We start from the raw sequence: 18,054 nt of genomic DNA on the forward strand, positions 1-18,054 counted from the left end.
GCAAGATGTTGGAGTTGAACCCGCGTGTCTGGCATGAGGAACTCTACCACACCTTGTGGGCCTACCGCACTTCAAAGCGCGGCCCGACCGGATACCACCCCGTACGCTCTCATGTACGGTCATGATGCCGTCCTTCCCCTTGAGATCAATATCGCTTCACTCCGCGTTCAGGAACAGCACCAACTACTTGGCGAGGATTACGTCCAAGCCATGTGGCAGGAGCTTGAAGATCTTGACGAGCACCGCGTCACCGCTTTCAACAATCTTGTCCTCGAGAAACAACGCATCGCACGTTCGTATGATAAGGTCACGCGCGGACGGAGCTATGCTGAGGGCCAGAAAGTGTGGCGCGCGGTACTCCCACTTGGGGAAAAAACCGATGGTCGGGGCAAGTGGTCCGCTCGATGGGAAGGCCCCTTTATTATTCATCGTATACTTCCCAAGGGGGCATACCACCTGCGCGACTTGGACGGGACTATTCATCACAATCCTATTAATGGTCGCTTCCTCAAGCGCCACATTACAGGAGTTTGGGAACGCGAGGATCCTCCACCTCCCCTAAGCCCCATCGCCACTGTCAATAGTGCTACGCGCCATCGCGTTCTCGCTCCGCCGCCTAACACTAGGGGGCAACCCGGGATAGAAGACTGATAGAGTACGTTTTAACATACCAGCCTAAAAAGGGCAGTATAAGATTGGGGCCTATTCCAGAGGTCCTAAATAAGGATAACTCTATTTTTCTTCATTTTCTGTAAACGTGCAAAGTCTAAACGCAAATGCCAATACAAGATTGGGGCCTATTCCAGAGGCCCTAAAAAACAATAAATTCATTTATTTTGCCCTTTTTGGCGTTGTTTCAATACAAGTTTCGAACATCGGCTTTGCGGCCGAAGCAACTACATTGACAGAAAGGGTGAAATTAGACTATGTTTACAAACAAAGGCATAGATCTACAGATATTGGAAGCCTCAACCCGCATATCTTGCAGGGTTGAAGAAGAGACTGCCGCCGCATCCTTCGTTTAAAGTTGGCAAATGTCCCGCTTCTTTGGACCAGCACGAGCCTTGACACCGGCCCGGACCTAAGACAAATTGTTGGGAAGCTAGAGGTCCACTGGACCAGCGTCCCTCATGCTACCGGTCATGCCTGGAAGGTGCTTGAAAGGCACTGACCAGAACCTGAAGCGCAAGCGGATGCGGAGCCTCGAGAGCCTCACATTTGGACAGAATAGCCGGTGCAAGGCAAAAGGTACCCAACCATTAGTTCGTCCAAACAAAGGCTTGACCTGAGAGTAGATTTTCAGAATCAGAAAAAACGAAGAGTGAAAATGTGAGGTGGGGGCTTTGCTTTAAGAAGGGACAAGAGGATGTACAGAAGGGTATAAGAGCCCATGGCAAGGGGGCAAAGACTTAACTGGTACTTCGCCCCGGCCAAGCGTTTCTTTTTATAGGTGAGAAGGGTAATTTTCCTTTCAACAGATGTCCTCCATGCAGCGATTTGCTCCGAGATATGAGCTTTGGAGATAAGGTCGGACGCGTTGTTCCATAATGACTACCCGCGTTCCAAGCGAATAGTTGCATTGGAAACCCCCACCAAATCTTGGAAGAAGATTTTTTCCTGGGAAGGCAGTTCTTACACAAGAATTGACAAGAGCGGGAAAGATTTAATTTAATAATAATATTATAAAAGGTTCGTTCAAAGGGGGCAAAGCGCTGATCGGGCCTAAACCCGCCTAGAGGCCCTATACAAATCTATGAGAAGGCCTTCTAAGGCCAACTCTTCAACATCTGCCTGGGCTTGGGCTTCGTCGGCAGCAGCAGCAGCCGAGTCCAAAGCTTCCTAGGTCTCTTCCGCGGCCTGCACACGGGTTTCTGCCTCTTCAGCTCGGGCCAGGTTCTGGCGAGCTTGAGCAAGCTGAGCTTGCAGCTCCGCTATTTGAGCCTCCAGGTCCTCCATTTGCCGAGCATAGACAGTGCATGGGTTCTCTGAAGATGCCTCAGGGATTTCAGCGTCATCAAGCTCGGCTAAAAGGGCTGCCATCTGATCGTCTAAGGCTTGGCGGACTTTCTCGTGAGCAGCCGACTGGGCACCGACATCTTGAACTCGACGAGCCTGCAGCTCGACAGCGTCGGTGAGTTCCAACACATGGTCTAGAGCAGGGTTGCTCCCAACGAGGTGCCGAATCAGAGCTTCATGGGCCTCGCGGGCGCGCCTCACCAAGTCGAATACGTTCATGTGGGGACCTTGGCGCAGTAACCCGTGAAAGAAAGCCCAGGCCAGGCGAATGGGCTCTGGATCGGCAGGAGGGGCGGTCCGGGTAGCCAAAGAAGAAGCCGCCTCGCCAGATGTTCTCGTTGGGGCCGGAGTGGTTGGTTCAACCTCTGCAACTGCCTCAATCTCTGGAACAGGCGGTGGGACCTCAAACCGAGTAGGGACTGTCGGTTCTTCGGTGGTCTGAGCCGCTGAGTCTGGTTGCAGAGGAGAGAGCTCAAGCACCGGTTGGAAGTCCTTTGGCGGAACCGCCGAGGGGGCAGCAAAATCAGAAAGCAGGGTGGTCTGGCCGAGATCTTCATCTTGAGTAGGAGCCGAGGTAGGCTCTGGAGGCGGGCCAGTTTCGTCTAGAGCGTCGGTTGGAGAAGGGGGTCGCACTGCGACTTCCTCTGTAACCATGATTTGATCCCCGACGATTGGTTCCGAGGCTGGGACTTCAACTATCGCTGTTGCTCCTTCAATGACAGCGAGGCGAGGTCGGATGCAGCGGCGAACCTGTCAAAGGCAAGGTTAGCAAATCGTTTGTTGGCTTTAAGGAGTTTGGTTCGAAGAAGGGTCGCTTACCAAGGCGTGCTCTTGCCGATATCGTTCATCCTCTAGCAGCTTTTCTTCGTCCTCGATAGGGCGCTTCCGCGAGCTTTCGCCGCTCGTTGGCTGGGTAACGACGGGAGCGGTCTTACCGTCATGGCCCGCCGCGGGTTCCTCTTGGGCATGTGCTTTTCCTTTGTCTCCGGCACCCTCAGGTCTTCTGATAGTTCTCCGGCGGGGGGCAGACTGTAAAGATAGACAGGAAAGTTAGGAGGAAACATTTCGTCGAGGTGGTAAAGGCGGTATGGAATTTACACAGTTAGTGGCATACCTCGGGTGTGGGATCGCGTTCTCGAATGACGATCCCCGTCGAGCGACGAGTAGCGGGAACTGGTGGGAGCGCAGGCCTAGACCCTGTCGCAGCCTTTGAACCGCTCTCTTCACGGTCGCGCTGGGCATCAAGAATGACGCGATCTGACTCGCCCAAAGTGTCGTATAGGGGATAAAAGATGGCAGCAAAGACAGCATCATCTAGGAACCCCCAATGGTTGTCGGACAAAGATCGCCACCAAGAAAGATAGGCGGGGTCAACGCCCAGTGAAGGCTCGATCTCGAGCAAGTCAGGAGTGAGAGGGAAAATGTTCTGCAGCGGGGTGACCCGGTCGGACTCGCCAATCTTCTTCCAGGAGGTGTACTTGTTCACCGAATGGAAGAGTGGATAAGGGATCCCTTGAAAGAAGCCGAGTTGTCTGGCGAAGTGGTTGGGGGCATATAGCTCGAAGCCTTGTTCATCCTCGGCGAGCTGAAGGTCGCAGCATGAGGATGCTCTCATGAAGACTGTCTTGGCGTCTAAATCCGAATCAGAGCGCGGGAAGAAGCCCGTTGATAAGACTTCAGGGTGGCGCCGGCGAACCATCATGTCTGTGGTGGGAGGCGGTTCGAGTTGGTTGTACAGGATGGAGAGGCTGGCGAAGAAGGACAGGGGAGTCCGGTTCGCAGCGTTCCTGCACACCGCGAAGCCAAACAGTTGGTCCTCGGGCAGGAATTCCAGCGGGGCTCGCCGGAAGAGCGGGAAGTACAGTTGCGTCTATAAATCCAGGATCCACAGAGGGCCAGCAGAGAGATGGAAGGGTCTTAGGGACAGCATGTGCAGGGTCCGGTAGAGCGCGCCCAGCACGGGCTGCCCTAGCCCTACTTCGATTCCATTGTAGAGTGCCTCGGCCAGCTTTGTCCATTTCCCTGTAGGTTTATGAGCACTGCCACAGAATATGAATTTATCAAGCCAGTACTCAAGGAAAGCGATACCTCCTTCGTGTTGTTCTGCATGGCTGATGTAGAACTTCCTCCATACTCCATACGAGCCTTTCAGGGCGCGGCGGGCCCCCAGGTTACAGGAGTGCGTAAACTCGGTCGATGCAAAGTCTCCTGGCGCATATGGCTTTGCATGAATCGACAGCCCGGTGATGGCGAGGATGTCCAGTAGAGAAATGCCCATTTGCCCGAAAGGAAAATCGAAAGTGTTGGTGGCACCGTTCCATAAGCAGGTCGCGGCAGCAATGGGTGCTCGATCAGCATGAGGAGGCAGTGAGAAGCTCAAGGCAATGGCTTCGTTGATGCCGGTTGCTTCCCAGATCGCTTGGTCGGTCTGGAGGCGAGCCGTGTACCATGCCCGGTCCTCCGCGGTGACGCTGGGCCATTCCCCGACCCGGATATTTGTATGAGAGCGGGCTTGGTGAAACCAGGAGGCGAAGTTTCCCGGTTCGCGACGCTGGGCAAGGATTGGTCGGCGCACGGAGGCGGTATAGTGGTTCAGATCAGCGGCGAACGGAGGTTGTGAAGGAGTCGGACCGAGCAGGGCTGCCCCTATTTCAAGGAAATAGATGGGTGTTCCTTGAGGAGGGTTGTTGGCAAAACGGCGAGCGAGGCCGGTCGACCAAGAACTCGCCGCCGTGAGGTTAAGGTTTGGATTGTTAGCAGTTGGTTTGGGAGCCATTGTTTCTGGGCGGAGTGAGTCTGGTGGTGAAGTTCTGTTGGTTGCAGAAAAAAGGGAAAAGTTTGATTGGGAAGCGATGGTGAGATGTGGGGACCCGCATCGAGGTTTATAAAGGAGACGGACCGTAAAGTCTTTTCAATCAGTAGCCGTAATGAGGAGACGCGATGACGACCGAAACGTCAGCGCGTTTCAAATTTCAAACAGTCGCAATGATGAAGGGAGGCGATGATGACGAAACGTCAGCACCTTTTGAATTGCGAATTCCCGTAAATGGCTCATTTAGGCCTTTTCGCTTATCCGTTGCGAAATGGATTAAGCTCAAGGCCTAGGGGGCAATGTTTGAGCCCAGTGGGTATTTTTGGTCCAAGACTCGGGGTACGTTTTGGATAACATTTGGGCCAGTACCTGTGGCCATTTTTTAATGCGAAGCCCACGAAGGGTGGCGAAGTCTGGCAACACGCGAGCTGGAGTTTTGCAAGGATTCCGATACCCCGCGGGATTCGATGTCCTCGCGGGATCCTTTGTTTCAGTTCGTGTAGGATTCTACAGTGCATGGCGAGGTAGAGTTAGAAATGGACTGTAGTACTCCGCGGGATAGGATCGCTTAGTGTTCGAGTTCGCGTACGACGCTACAGTAAGATGATGCGGGGCTGTGAGCGAGATCTAGGCGAGGTCTGTTCTGGACACGTGTTGCACGGATCGCGCGGCTCGCGAGCTGGTCGTATCCTTGTGGACTTCTAATTGCTGAGTCCGAATGGATTGTGATTAGGTCTATGCGAATTGCTATATAAGGGAGCTTGACACAAATCAAAGACACACAATCAATCATACAAAACAAGTACAAATCCTCGAGCATCCTCGAAACCCTAAGTTCTAAGTGCACCTCGCCTTAGATCTCAGAGCCCGTCTGGACTCGCCTCTCCTCCCTAATTGTTGCTCTGCTCGCTTCGAACAGTGAGTATCGATTCACAGGTGACTAGATAGTTTGCTCATAATTCCTCGCCCGCGAGGTGACACCAGAGCTCTACTTCGCCTGATTAGAAGTCAAGAACGCGCACCGTTCTCGTTCCGCGTCCGCACGGTGGCACGCCCCGCAAATCTTCTTCTCTTTACTTTTGAGTCACCGGAGTTCCGACTCTGCCCCTGCTGAGACGCGTGGCCAAAACAACGTGAACTAGAGCTTAATCAAGTAATTGGGACAGCTACACAACTCCTTATTCACCCAAAGGGTTGCTGGTTACTGAGAAGTCACTATCCATATGGGTTCTCATTATTACTAAACCACTCTTCCACTCAAGGCGTATGGTCATTGGGTGACATAGAACTTGGCCTCAGCCCAAAAGAGAATTAAAAGTGCAATGTAGTCATGAACACCCTGTAGTCATACATACATCTTAATACCATACTTTAGTTCATATTTCCTATCAAATTTCACTACCAATCCTTCTAACCACTGCTACAAGATTCTGAACCTCAAACATACTCAACCTCAAGCTTTACTCATACTCCTCAGTTACAGTAAAATACATACCCACCCTCACACTTTCTCATATAGATGACTAATGAGAATAGTAATGCTGATAAATAAGAAAAATACTAAGATTGTGAGGACGGAATCATCAGTAAAACTTGTTCTGTAAAGTCTTCAAATGCAAGAAAGTGCATGTAAGCAATTCAGGGTTTTATGTCCTATGAAAAAAGAAACTCTCATCAATTCAGGATTTAACCTCTACCTCATAGCATTGGGTATCCATTGACCCAATTTTTAGCCATACAGCAAACATCTCAATTTTCTCGTTCCATTCAAACAAAACACCACAAACCCCTACCATCAATCAACCAGAATGTCACAAAAGTACAAATTCATAGCCTCTATCAACCAAATCAAACTCCTAACCTACAGTTCAAATCAATCGAAGGACAATTAACAGAGTCCAAAGCACACATCCGATTAAGAACTACTAGCTAAAAGTTGATTAAGCAAAAAAGAAGAAGAAAGATATGTAACTGAGCCTCGAGAGTGATTCAAACCATTCACCAACAGGCATAGAACACTGTGGGTAGTCGTTATTTGCATCTTCAAATGTGTAATTAGCCGAAGCCGAAACGGAAAAAACTCATCCTCTACATCTAGGTCGAAAGAAATATGGTGAAGTAGAGGAAGCAGAAGTAGTCCTCGACTTGCTCACCCACGCACGCGCGCCTCGCTAGGACAGTTAAAACGAGCTAATTACCTTTTCACTTCCGTCACAAAACCAACTTCGGTCTCCCTTTTTGTATAGTGAATGTGTAAAAAAAAAGCAAAGGTTACTCTTGTCCATGTCTCAACTCTCAGAGTACACTAGCGTCTTTCATTTCATTTGGGAATGCATACAAATACAATTGGAATTGTGAGGTAAAAAGCAAAACTGAAAAATGAAAATGCAAGTGATTGTCAACCATAAGCAGAGAGAAGCCAAAAACTTGATTTGGTAATCGTCAAAGTACAGAGGAAACTCAAAGTGATTGCCCCAAGCCTAACCAGGGGAAACCGATGCCACCATCCAATTTGCAACTTCTATAAGAAGCCCAGGCCGAAGCTAAGGTATGGGGTTTCGGAAGAGCAAATATGGGTAATTGGGTAGGAAGCAGAATTGGAATTCATGCTGTCACATAGTCATGTACTCTTGGTTAAGGTGTTCTTCGCCGTTGCATTGCCTGCAATGAGTTGCTGGTGGGTCTCCAGCTACGCTTGGCTGATGCAGGGTGGGTCTCCAGCTGCTGTTTTTTAAATTTGGAATGCTGAATTTCTCTATCTGCATTGTTGATTTTCTCGCATTGTAGACGATTAGGTTTTCTGATGGATTTAAAGCTTGACAGAATTGAAAATTTGTTCAGTTACTTTGGTTTAGTATATTAGTGGATTTAGCTCTACCCTGGTTTGCCTCAATATGAGTGGATTTGCTCTGCTTGATAAATACATGTAGGTGTATAGAGAAACTGAAGACGAAAGCCCCAAATTGTTTTGCATAGCATACTGAATTATAGGTGGCACAGCTAATTGTGTGCATTGCTGTGTTGCAGGAGTGCTGTGATGCACAGTCTTAATAGTCTCCACTGAAAACAAATATGAATTTACCTTGTGTTCGTCATCATCTGAGCTCAGATGTCCTTTGGTTGAGGGGTTTCCCCGATGTATAAGCAAGAATATGTTAGCGCCTGGACTGCCAGTGAAGGTTGATTATTTTGTTAAGAAGGAGAATGCTCAAGCATCGAACCATGATACTAAAGGGCTGGTGGTATCTAGCAATTTGATGCATTGGCGAATAAAGGAATCGTGTGTGGGAAAGAAACAACTAGAGGAACCTGGTCAGAAGTTGGAATTTGTGAGGACATTATTGATTGACAACTATGATAGCTACACATACAATATATACCGGGAGCTGTCTGTCATTAATGGTTGTATGTGAGCTCTCTGTCCCTCCCTTTTTCTTTGTACCTATTTACGTACTTATCTGTATTCTTATCATTTATAACCTGCTCTGATAATCTCTGATTTATCTGATATCTTTATTTTATATGAATTGCCATATGATATTCAATGTTTGCATGCTAAATCGATAGATTCTCCTAATGTGTCCTGATGTAGTTTACACCGAGCAAATGACAATATTAAGCATGTTCATCTTGGTACAAATATAACCATAAGGAGATAGGAAAATTGCTTGTTACAGGAAAAATGGTCTGTCTTGGTTTAAAAAAGTGGTATATTTCTTCTTCTAATAAAATGATCCATAAGATAGGAATGTAGCATACCTATATTTACTCAGTTGTGCCGGAATAAAAATTTGATTTTGTTCCTTTAGTGTTACTATTCTGACAGTTGGCTTATAATTGTGCCAGGACCTCTTGTTGTGGTGTGAAATGATGGGTTGCATGGAAAGATGTTTGCCATTACATGTATGAAGAAAATGCATTTGATAACATTGTTATATCACCTGGACTTGGTTCTCCTACATGCCCAGCGAACATAGGTGAGAGATAAATGAATTTGCCCCTTTTCACGCTAGTACCATCCTTATCCCGTGTTATAGCAGAATGCAGCATTGATTGCAAGCACTGTTATGCTGTTGTGAAACTTCCTTTTTCTTTTTTGCATCATTTGCTACTCATAAATGGCATTTGATTGAGGCCAAAGACAGAAACAGGAGGTCCAGTTATCCTTCCTGTTCTGCAGAGCTGACAACCTCAATTTTATCCTAAAAGAGCAATATTTATATTTCATGGTTTAAGTATGGTGCATACTTTGTTTGCATGACATAAAGGAAATAGTAAATGTATACATTCCACCATTCTATTGAAAAGTACATAATTTTACATACTATTCTGGTAGGCGTTGGGAGATGTCTTCGTTCCTGGTAGGGCAGTAATGATGTTTGGCACCACTTGCATTATGAGAACGATGTTCAGTCATTCGATTTCTGTCCCTTTGCACAATTTATTTGGTCTCTGGGTACTTAATATCACATGTACACAATCATACATCTGTTCTCCCTTAAGCGATTATCTCTTTTATTCTTTCGGTGACCTGCATCCTGTTGCTGTTTTAAGATGCATGCATTTGAATTCTGTGGCCTTCTGTTTTCTTCCTGTTTGCAGCTCCTTTTGTCCTTGCTTTTACTGTTTGAAAGTTATTTTATGATTGTTTCATTAGAAAATAGAAACTATTTGAATCTCTCAGGAATATGTCTTCAGGTGCTGCTTGACTGCTGGAATATTCCTATTTTGGGTGTTTGCTTTGGACATCAGGTACTTGTTTTTTGTATTTTTCATTGTAAGTACTCTAAATCAAAATGTCATAGATGCATGTGTGACAAGATTTTTCCGGAAGATATATATTAACTGAGTACATGACTATAAAGTCCACTGTTAACAATGACTATAGCTTCTCAAAAGAAAACTACTTAGAGTAATGCAAGGAATGAAAAGAAAAATGGTGCTCATGGGTAGTTGATTGAACATCAGTTAATTAATGGACACACTGATTGATAATTTGCTCCGAAGATAATCACTTTAGGAACAGATATCCACTCAACTGTTTAGTGGTCCTTTTTGATTGAGGTTGTAGAAGTGATCACAATCTTGGTGTCTGCATGAATTGTCTATTACTAGCACACCATATTATTTAATGTCCATGGATTTTCTACATGGCTATCATGTTAGATCACTAATGCTTGATGATTTCTGCAATGCAGGTATAACACTAAAGTTGAATGTGGTGTGGGTTCTAATCGCCACAGATCCCAGACTCCAGATGCTTGCTTTTCTTTGCTGATAACCTTGTAGTTATTGATCGCCAAATATACATACTGTCTGTAGACGAAGCATGCAGACCTTTGACACCATGGTTGGATGATACAGAACAGAAGCTTCTCAACTTAAAAGCTTCTGCTACAGGGGAGGGAAAGAAGCCAACTTTAAAGACGGTGAAAGTTATGAATTGTGTCTGACAACTCAGATGAGAAAGAGAATTGGGGACTTTACCTTCATTTAAGAGAAAAGAATCCAGCACCATATGCTGCCCAGCTCAATTTTTCAGATGAAGACCTATCTATCTGCTGTTCCCCAGAGCGTTTCTTACAATTGGATAGAAATGGTGTACTTGAAGCAAAGCCCATTAAGGGTACTGTAGCTCATGGTGCCACACCAGAGGAAGATGAACAACGTAAACTACAGCTGCAGTATAGGTAAAATCTCTTCTATTTTAACGGATTAAAAGAATTTCAGCATATATATATATATATATATATTTTACAACGTGCTTCTCCTAAGATTTTGAATTTCTTCTTTCCCTTGCATTCTCTATTTCAGTGAAAAGGATCAAGCTGAAAATCTGATGATAGTTGATCTTCTAATATGTTTCTTATAATCTCATCATTCTTTTACTTGGTAGCAAAAAAGACTCGAGCTGTGAGACTTTTGGCTGCTTCCTCAATTCCATTGATTCTTCGTATTTACCTTAACTTGCCCTCCCAGATGGTCTATGTTTCAAGCTCTTTTATGAAAGTTAATTAGATGGTGGTAATGAATCTGAGCTCTCAAGGATTATAAGAGTTGCTACAAAGTCAGAATCAGAAGGCTGCTGTAGGCATTCAGCATGCTTGCTGGTATAGTTTGACGTACAAAATCAAAGATTATAAGCCGTTAGCGAGCCTCTAGTCCTAAGGGTTTGTTTTTAACGTCAGCATGATGAGCTTCCACATGAGGGAAGTGACGAATGGAAGAATGCTTGCTTAAGGTGAAGTTGCTAGTTAACCCAGAAATTGGCTGGTAAGCAACAAGTTAAGATAAATATGGGAACTTATTCTCAGAAAAGAGTTGAAGCACAATAAATATGGGAACTAATTCATAGAAAAGAGTTGAAGCACAATAATAGCCACTCCTTTGATTTGGTCTTTTGGGTTAAACGGTATGTAAAAAGAGGAAATTGTCACGAGGGTCTACTCGATGTTAAAAATAAAAACACCTTGATCAAGATTCATGAGGCAGAGGAAAAGAAATCGAGCATTCATCATGACAGCATTCATCTTTGTTTACTATTCCATAAAACCGTTAAAATCATGTAGTTACTGATCTGTGATTTGTAGTTTTGTACAGAATTGAACACTTGAAAGAACAATTTATAGAAACATTATAAAATGAAGTTGATTAATACATATGATTGTTCGTGATGGCCAGAAGAAGGCAACCAAAAGCGAAGCCAAACCTAATCTCAGCAGCGGTGCTTGCATTATTCTTAGGGGGCAATGGCACATCAGACGAACTCATAGAAGGACGACCAGGAGATGAACCATAACTACATGTTTTCATCTCCACCGTGTCAATTGGTAAGACATCCACAGGAAAATCACACCCACCACTGGCAACAGAATCATCATCACGTAGCAAATCACACGGCCTTGGCGTCACGCCCCTTGCAACCCCCTCAACATCAGCACAGCTCCACGGCTGCTTCTTGGCCTTTGCAGCCAATGTAACTGTCACATTCGACATGCAAATCCCTGTAAATGGGTGGCCGGCTATGCCCTCCAGTTTCGCCACCATGGTCACATTATCCGCCACCACATCCCTATATCGAATCCCTTTGATCTCAGGAAACGCATTCTTATCATAGCCATCATCAGCATGCGACCCATAATCACGAGAGCGTATTCAGCGCACCCGTCCATCTCCGCCGTCCATTTGACGCGGACTCTTGACTTTTTCAAAATGAACGACGGAGATGGACGGGTGCGCGGCGCACCGGGTGCGCTGTATAATTTTCACATAATCACCGCTCATTTTAAACGCCCACTTCATGGTGTGCATTTCCATTCTCCTCACGTACCCTCCTCGCCCCATAGCCGTCTTGATCCTCACCCCGGATTCAGTCTCAACGGCCACAATGTCTTCTGCTCTGACATCTTCAATACCTTCCGACATCTCACTCCCCAACGCAATGGCAGCACTGTAAGGCGAAACACAAGTAAGTCTTCTGATCACTAGTTGCTTGGTGGGCATACCAAACGACACGCCGTACTGGTCCCAACCGCTCTTCACCGCCACACAGTCGTCGCCGGAGACAATGTAGCAGTCCTCAATCTTAACATTTGTGCATGAATCCCGATTAACTCCATCTGTGTTCGGTGACCTCACTGGAGCTAAGATGGTCAGTCCTTGCACTAGTATACCGCTGCTGTAAATGGGATGTACATTCCATGATGGAGAGTTCAAAAGAGTGAGATGAGATATTTGCACGTTGGTGGAGAACATGATCTCAATCAGGTACGGGCGGGTGTACTCTAACTTTTTACTGTGGAACTTGCTCCACCACAATTCACCTTGGCCGTCGATGGTGCCGTTGTCTCCGGTGATGACCACGTCGGTGAGGTTGGTTCCGAATATGAGGCTGGCGTAGCGTCCACCTGGTGCGTCCCTTCCTCTGCCGTAAGACGGGAGTGGTTTGAGCACCGGCCATTCTTGGGGGTCTTAAGAACCGAGGAGAACAGCCTCTTTGTGGAGGTAAAGAGTCAAGTGGCTGGTGAGGTTGAAGCTACCGGTTAAGTACTTCCCGGCCGGAACGTCAAGCTGAGCACCGCCTTGGGTTGAGAACTGGCTCAGGTGGTCAATTGCAGCTTGAAAGGCCTTTGTGTTTGATGTCTTGCCGTCTCCTGCTGCTCCGAAATCGGTGATCGAAAAGCTGTGAGCTCTGCAGCTCATGGCATTGTACTCCAAGGAGGGTGCGGAACGCTCGAGTTCCTTTCTGCTGTCGCCCCCTCCAATGAGTAGTAAGCAGACCACAAGATGTATTAACAGTAGAGATTTCATCACTTCAAGAGCTTTCAATATGTAACTTCTTTGATTGATTGATTGATATACTAAATTAGGCCTAGAGCTGCCCTTTTTATAGGGTACTCTTCTTATTGGGACTAGGAAATCATAGAAAACTAGGAAGATACATACCTGATCCAACTAAGAGGAATTACAATACAGAGAGTTCCTAATAACAAGAGGAAAACAGCCAAATTTATGTTTGGTTGCTGATCGAGTGAATTAACTTCCTTTGGGAGATGGGAAACTGATTATTGACAATGGATTTGGTAAGTATAGACTCAACGGTACCATTCTAGATAAGCAAATAAACTTAAAAAATTCAAATTCAACAAAAAAAAAAAACATACCGATTTCTACTAGGAAAACAACCAGAACAAGTGAAAAGCTTACCAATTCCTACTAGGAGAAAAACAACTACTTGCCTATTGTTTCCTTTGTACTTTCCAAATTTTTGGGTGTCCTCTAAAAGGATTAGGAATTTACACTCATATTCAGTCCTATAAATACTCAAACAACCATAAACATATTCACAAGCTGCAGTTCGCAAAGTATTCCAAAACATAGTCTTGCAATCTTACTTTGCATCCTCATCATGGGTCTGAAATCAATCATTTTGATAATAATAATTTTCCTCTCAATGTTAGCATCTCCCGTTTTAGCAGATCAATCCACTGTCTTCGACGTGACAAGCTCAAAATATGGTGGACAACCTGACTCAGATATATCAAAGGCACTGATAATGGCATGGACAGATGCGTGTGAATCACCGTCGACGAGTACAGTTGTTGTTCCGACGGGAATATATGAACTGTTGCAACAAACAACATTTGAAGGTCCTTGCAAAGCTCCTATACAGTTTCAGCTACAAGGAACATTGAAAGCTCCAAAAGACCGTAGCCAACTTGATGATTCTTGGGTTCACTTTCAGGATATCAACATGCTCACCTTGTCAGGAGGAGGAACTTTCGACGGTCAAGGAGAGTTTTCTTGGAATCAGCACCACGGCTCTACCCCGGTCGATATTAAGTTCCAAAACCGTCAACAATTCTATAGTTAGCGACATTACTTTCAAGGATAGTGCAAAGTTCCACATCAATGTTCATGACTCCAACAACATTATGTTCCAAAGGGTCACCATCACAGCACCCGAAGAGAGCCCCAACACCGACGGAATCCACATAGCTAAATCGACCAAAATCACAGTGTCCGACTCGAACATTGCAACCGGTGACGATTGTGTTTCAATCGGCGACGGCTCCAACCAAATCCTAGTGTCCAACGTTAATTGTGGACCAGGTCACGGAATAAGCATAGGCAGTCTAGGTAAGTACCTGGACGAACAACCAGTCGTTGGTATCACAGTGAAGAACTGCACGCTTACCGGCACAACTAATGGCGCAAGAATCAAGACATGGCCCGATTCTCCTGGAACAAGTGTGGCTTCAAATATACTCTTTGAAGACATAATCATGGTGAATGTGAAGAACCCTATCCTCATCAACCAGAATTATTGCGATAAAGGCAAGTCGTGTAGGTTAAATATTCCATCCAAAGTCCAGATTAGTGATGTGAGTTTCAAGAATATTAAGGGCTCGTCTTCGTCAAACTCGATTGTAGTCACAGCGCACCGTGCCGGAATGTGGAGCTGTCCGATATTGACCTCACGTACAATGGAGACGAGAAAGAAAAAATTACTTCCGAGTGTAATAATGTGCAGCCGAGAATTACTAGCGTTACCAAGGCTCTTGCTTGTGCCAATATGGGTGACATACCGCCAGAGGGAGAGACACCTCCTTCCCCTACGGTAGCATCAAATGATCCGTCCCCGCCGGGAACAATGACGAATGGATACTATCCATACACTTTACCTCGTCCTTACGGTGCGTTTGGACCAACATCTTCCGCCGGCGGCCATATACTGCAGAAAATATCGACGGTCAAATTGGTGGTGTTAACTTCCGCCTTTGTTTTGTGCTTGGTGCTTTTTATCTTGGCTTTGTGGTGGTGTCGCGGCTGAAATGTTCTTGCATTTAGATAGGTGTTGAGCTGAGGAAAATAGAGTAGATAATCGAGTAACACTTGTTGTTTTTGTACCAAAACATTCTGAAGGATTATGAAGTTAATTGTTTTTTTTTTTGATACGATTATTAATTGTTTAAATTGTAATGTAAACTACTTTTGTCATTTGTATTTCCCTTCATTTTATTGGTAATCCAATAAAGACGAAAACGTCTCCTACTCACATACGGTCCTACACACTCCTACCCTACCAAAGAGAGACCCCAAAGTGACCAAACAAAGCAAATAAACAAGTTGAGGTCGAGCGAGCCCCAAGAGTGGAAGAGTGAAGTGAGTTGGTGCCATCTACTCCCTTTTTCTTTTCTTCTATTCCAAACACACCACCCGCTAATCTCTTCCACAATTGTCGATTCAAACCAACATTGTTGTTGTTGTTTGAGCTGAGATTTTGTGAGCTCCAATCCAATGGCTTCTTCGTCTCTCACATCCAAACCCTTTCTGGGTTCTGCTTCAAGAACCGAACGCCTTTCTGGGTTGTGCTCTGATCTCCGAAACCTCTCCTCCCCCTCCAAGAAGCTCCGTCAGTTTTCTCTATCCCTCTCTGTTTCATTTCAGTCTTATTATATAAAGTTGATAGCTTGATTGGGATCATTGAATACGTATGATGCTGTGTGTGTAGAGTTTGGTTCTTTGCATTTTGTGTTAGAATTTTATTGAATGGGATGTTGTTTATGGGTTTTGTAAGTTGTGGAGTTGTTTCTAGTGCAATGTGTGTTCAAGTGGAAATTTTGGTATCAAAAGCATGAATCTTTACTTGTTTAGTCCATAAAGTTGTGAACTTTTGTCTGGAAAATGATAAGTCAATGGTATTGTTGTGTGTTTGTGACTAGATTATGCAAACATATTGAGGTTTTGAAGATTGAGTGCCTGCGGATAACGTGAACATTACGTTTAGTTCTAATGGAAGATTGAAAGTGAATAGGAGAGTGGTTGTAAGGGATTATAGTTAGTCAGGAGTTAAGACTTTAGTGTCGGAAATGTTTTCTGGTGGATTTCAGAGGTGCAGGCAGCTGGGAGTACTTTTGGGAATTACTTTCGTGTTACAACTTATGGAGAGTCCCATGGTGGTGGTGTTGGTTGTGTAATTGATGGAGTTCCTCCTTGGAGACCCTTGTCTGAAGCTGATTTGCAACCGGATCTTGACAGAAGGTTTTTGTTATAGGGGTTTGCTTTTCATGTTCATTTTGAAATTCAGGGGTAGTTGGATTCCCCTTTTGGCACTTGTATGCTTGATATTCCCCATTTCATGTTCATTTTAAGGATTTCTGGCGGTATGTCCTTATGAATGTCCATTGTATTCTGAGACAATGTTCCTCCTTGGATATATGCATATGTTTGGTATATTTTAAATTTGCTTCCCAGAATTATGTTGAAGAAGCTTCCTTTATAGTTATTGGTGTCTGATTTATTTTGATGCAGACCTTTTCATGAGTTTGATTACTGATTAGAATTGCTGTAACAGGAGGCCAGGTCAGAGCTGAATTACTACCCCTAGGAAGGAAACTGACACATGCAAAATACTTTCAAGAGTCCAAAGGAGGTTAGATCTTTGTGGTTTAACCTTTCTTCTTCCAAATGATCATATATAGTTCTTGAGGTGTAATATCTATTGTTTTGACCATATTCATTGTTAACATGTTAGATCAGTAAGCAGTCCCCCTCGTTCTCTCTGATCACATTCAGTCTTTCCACACCTCAGTGTTCATGTACATTTATTAGTAGACCTGCTTGTATTTGGATGTATAAGCTAAGCAATGCTGTGATGGTTGGTGTGTGATTCTTTATAAGTTCTAGCTTTAGAGATATCAAGCACTACTTCAATTCCAGTTAACTCCGGATTGCCCTCAGAAACATCCGAAGAGGAGCTAGAGATATCCAATATATGCATGGCACCCATTACCACTGTTATCTTATTCTTTCTTGCTCAAATTCGTTTTGTTTTGACCCCGTCTTGGCCTCGTCCCACATTCCACAATCTCAGACATGGAATCCCATTTCGCCCCTCTCCCTTGGTTCCTGGTTTTGTACACCCTCACCTCGCAAGCCTTATGTAGTGTTCGGCACTCCATAAGCTGCTAGCTCAAAGTTCCACATGGTTAGAGATTGATGAAGCACCGGTAAAGTTTACATCCTCGTATTGAGGTTGATAGAAACTATTGTTATGTTTCTTTTTATCGAAGGATATTAGGGGAGGAGAGTTCCAAGCTTGAGATCTCGGATGTAGGTAAATTCTCTTGACAGCATACTAGCTAAAGCAACTAATCCCCCCCCCCCCCCCCCCCCACGTATCATATTCTTATCATAAATTTCCCTCTCTTGGCATGCGTAGCCTGATATTGATTAAACCTTATGCAAATTGGAAAGGACCGATCTGCAACACCATTCTCCCTGGCCAAGCTACTAGCTAAGGTAGCTTTATACAGTAAGTAACAAAGTAGTTACCAGCAACTCAGTAAGTGCTATTCAAACAGTGGTTAAAGGTAGAACTCCATCAGTTATGGTTAGAATATCGTTAGTCCAAGGTAAATAAAAACGTATGGGAAAGTGGGAAACATCTTCCTTCACAAGTTTACATCACCCTTGATTTCTGCTCTTTTATTACATCATTTTGGTACAAGCAATGGTGCAAATTAAGAAGAGCAAATTGTACCCACAAAAAGAAAAAGAGCAAAGTGGTTTGCACGACTCTTTCTGTCATTGTTTCTAATGGCAAAGTGGCATCTACATAAACCTTCATTGCCAAGCAACCACTCCTCAAACCTTATAAAAACTCAGTGAAGCAAAGAAGAGCTTGAACTTAAACTCAAGTACTGCAAATCTCTCTCTCTCTC

General features: G+C 44.9%; 2 non-coding genes and 2 pseudogenes across 2 annotated transcripts; 3 read left to right on the forward strand and 1 right to left on the reverse strand.

Annotated features, from left to right (window-relative positions):
* The first annotated feature begins 10,060 nt into the window (after window positions 1-10,060).
* Window positions 10,061-11,001, forward strand: LOC101297483. Its single transcript, XR_185254.1, has 2 exons — window positions 10,061-10,518; window positions 10,643-11,001. It is a non-coding gene; the product is annotated as an uncharacterized LOC101297483 (transcript).
* A 478-nt stretch (window positions 11,002-11,479) lies between these two features.
* Window positions 11,480-13,138, reverse strand: LOC101297888 (annotated as a pseudogene).
* A 643-nt stretch (window positions 13,139-13,781) lies between these two features.
* On the forward strand, window positions 13,782-15,161 carry LOC101298176 (annotated as a pseudogene).
* A 329-nt stretch (window positions 15,162-15,490) lies between these two features.
* LOC101297671 lies at window positions 15,491-17,009 on the forward strand. Its single transcript, XR_185255.1, has 2 exons — window positions 15,491-15,743; window positions 16,686-17,009. It is a non-coding gene; the product is annotated as an uncharacterized LOC101297671 (transcript).
* The last annotated feature ends 1,045 nt before the right edge of the window (window positions 17,010-18,054 follow it).

This window comes from Fragaria vesca, linkage group LG7, assembly GCF_000184155.1.
Source record: "Fragaria vesca subsp. vesca linkage group LG7, FraVesHawaii_1.0, whole genome shotgun sequence".
NCBI classification, from domain to species: Eukaryota; Viridiplantae; Streptophyta; class Magnoliopsida; order Rosales; family Rosaceae; genus Fragaria; species Fragaria vesca.